Here is a 3654-nt window from a genome sequence, read left to right on the forward strand (position 1 = left end):
GAGCCGGGGGGAGGGCCATCGAAAAAAAAAAAATTGGCCTGAGGGGGAGGGCCACCGAAAAACTTTTGTAAACTATGGCGTCACGTAGTACCGAATTACAAGAAATACGCCGTAAATTCCCGAATATAGTACGCACTTTTTACATTTTTCAAAAGTGTCTCGGGCCGTCGCCAAAGTCGCGGTGCGTACTTTATTTGAGTTTTCCGCCGACAAATCCGTGGACGACCCAGGAATATAGCGGAACACCGGCACGGGGAGCTTGGAACATCGATCGTCTATAGCATGTTTAGATAAGAATATTGACGAGTGGAAATAAAGTTAAACTTCAATAAATGAACATATTTCCTGTGACTATCGTCTATATTGACACCAAGTTGCGGTAAAAGAAGAAGTCAAGTCACCCACGGTAAGAAAATGTAGGTCTCTGGCAATGACGCCCGGCGCTTTGTCATGCCGACAGGATCGTTCCCCAGCTAGCCGACGCCGATCTCGGTGGAACCCCGGCAAAAATATAACCTCCCGTAAGTACACATATAATTGTAGGGTTTATGAGTGGTAATATTTGAAATGGTCCGCAAGCCGTGAACGTTCTTGATCGTCGTAACGTAACATGTGATAACAGTTGTGCCTCGACCGTGATGGTCATCATTTCCAATACACTTCCGGCTTGAGTTCAACTCAGGAATCTTCAACAAAGATTATGCCCATGTCGTTTCAAAGGTTCAGAAATTGTTAACCATGTTTCACTTCGTATCACAAATATTTTTAAATCTTGATAAATCATTAAATGCCACAGGAAATTACTTTGTAGCGGGCTACACCAGCCAGTACGACGTGAAAATTCCAGCTAGATGTACTCCTACTCGACTGTTCGGCAAGCTACAATGATAGGGGCGGAGTTAACTTAAAATGTAGTCTTTGATGAAATCTTACCGCCCGGCCGGTGGGTAGGGCGACAGGCAAAGTACACCTACAGCTGAAGAACACAGAGAGGGCCGTGGCATGCGCAGCGCAGAGGACAGCTTTCCAGAACATGGACCCCGAGAAGGAACTTATAAGTTTTACGGAGTACAAATTAATACGTGTTTATTCCTTAGATTTTGTGACAAAAACATCTATCACATAACGAGAGATTACTTGAAACGCAGTCAAACTTGTCACTTTCTCCTGTTCGGAATCGCAAGTCCTATTGATCCCAGTAGTCTTTTGTTGTTGTGTTAATTGGTTTCGGTGTCAAATTTTAAATTCGGTAGCACCTCTACACCCAAATACTCCGCCCAGTTATCCGCCTGTATGATTGTTGCTCTCCATGGGTGAATGTGTCGATCGGGCGGGCGCTATAAAGAAGTGTTCGGCGCATTTCGTATTAAAAACATTAAAGCTACGTACTTGTGCATTAACATTCAACTACCCCCCGTTACCGATAAAATCAATATTGAAATATTGTCTTTTTTTCACAAATCTTTATTGCTTGCTTGATCACCAACACTCCAAAGCTGGATCCAAATCTGTGCGTTTCGCCGCACTTGCCTTACCTTTCGATGCCGTGGTGACGTCTTGCAAGTCGGCTGCGGCCGGCGGTGAAAAACAAGCCGAACTTGAAACGTTTGCCGCTACGTTACCATACCATCACGTAGTACACGGCATAAATCTATTTTTTAACAATTTTAAATTTGTTTGGAACGACGAACTGTCTTTAAGACATACATACTACTAGTACATGTTCACTGTGGTACCGGCCGTGCGTAGAAGGGGTGCGTTAACTCGAGTTTTTCCATTTTACGTTTCAGACGGGAATATTTGTCTCCCACCAGCCCCAAATCGGGGGTGCGTACTTTAATCGGGATGCGTACTTCATTCGGGAATTTACGGAGGGAGAAAGAGACATGGACTGGAAAAATGGGGGAGGCCACCGAAAAATTTTTTGGGGTGGGGGAGGGCCATTGAAAAAATTTTGAGCCGGGGGAGGGCCATTGAAAAAATTTTGAGCCGGGGGGAGGGCCATGGAAAAAAAATTTTACCGGACCATTTTGCACCAGCCCTCCCCCCCCGGTAAATATCGTACAGTCCCTAAACAAGACTGTCGTCCTGTCTCATCATAGGCCTGAGGTTAGGTATATGGAAACAAACACTGGGACTTTGTTCCTGTGCAGGAACTACTGATACGTGAGAAACACGCGACCACGTAGCCACTTGGTTTCAAGCTGTAGTTCCGACTTGGTCCGCTGGGTGGCTGAAAACATCACCATTTGAAAAGTGACGTTATCACTTCTATCTATACAAAGTTGCCATCTGTGTTCTTGCGTTAGAGAGAGAGAGAGCCAAAGTATTTCTGAAGGGGATTGCTCATTACTGAACCTTAAGCTTCGTGTCTGGGATGTTCCATTAATAATATTTGGGGATGGACAACTTTAAAAGTGAACTTTGAGGATATGACAGTATTCAGGACAAGAAATAAAATCAAATTAGGGAAAACCCATGGTAGACCTCTTTTGCAAAAGCACTAAAAAGCGTTCTACTTTTGTGTAATTAAGAACATGCAAAACATGGCTACTGCATTATGTTTAGCGTATTATCCCTAGTCTAAAGTATGTCTCAGTGGGAAATCAGAAATGAAGTTTTGAGCACCCTAATTCATCCTTCCATCTTACTAATAAGGGAAATATCCCCCAGAGAACACGGAAATGACGTCACTTCCGTTCCTTCAAGGTCGTCCTTTTCCCAAGGACGTTACTCAATCCGCTCACGTCCTTCATCACTTCTCACGGACTAATGAAGATTTCTGGCAGGAGGAAACTCTGAAGTATTAAGTCAGATAGTAGGAGATTTGTGGAGGAGGGAGGGGGGCGAGTTACATCTGTGTTGAATTATTGAATTCTGTCCTGAGGGTTGCAAGCAGGTTACGATCATGAACCAGTCTAGAACTTGTGTTTGAGTTTAAACTTTATATATGTTGTGTCTATTGAAAAAGATTATTTGGTCCGGGTTTTATGTACTATTTTATGTAGTGTAAACGGAAACGTGAACTCATAAATTTTCAGTATTTCCTTAATATTTGAAGGACAGTTAAGTTATATGTTTGCAACATAAACTTCCGGACAGACGTTCTGTATCTGTATCGGTATAGCCGGTATAACCGCACTTCGGCGTAACACACCAGCTTCGCAGGCACGCGGCGCGGCGGCAGCTAGGTATATCACACCGAACGGCTTGTTACACTTAATCTTTGCACATTTGATTGCAGGAGTTGTTTAAAGCTTTCTAGTGATGATGCCCCAACTGTGCCTGGTGGCAACGAGTTCCAGTCTACGATAGTTCTGGGGAAATACGAGTTTTTGAATACCTACGTTGTCAAATGCCACAAGCAAGAAATAAATATGGTTTAAGAAATCAAAAGCGATGGGCAGAATATGTCAGTTATCCTCACACCTGTTTTGAGTGTGTTTAGTGCGTGTTACGGTACACTGAATGAAGGTTTTACGTCCAGCCTCTTGTGGATTGTAGAATGGGGAATTTCTTTTGCCACGGGGAAAGTTGTACACTTTCAGACGCCAAGGTCAAATTTATATCACGACACAGCAAACTTCGTGTAAAACAAAGGAAATACTTTGTTGGCAACACCCCATTTGTGCACGTACCAGTGTAAAGCCGTGG

The sequence above is a fragment of the Branchiostoma belcheri genome, unplaced genomic scaffold (assembly GCF_001625305.1).
Source record: "Branchiostoma belcheri isolate BF01 breed outbred unplaced genomic scaffold, Haploidv18h27 scaffold190, whole genome shotgun sequence".
Classification (NCBI taxonomy): Eukaryota; Metazoa; Chordata; class Leptocardii; order Amphioxiformes; family Branchiostomatidae; genus Branchiostoma; species Branchiostoma belcheri.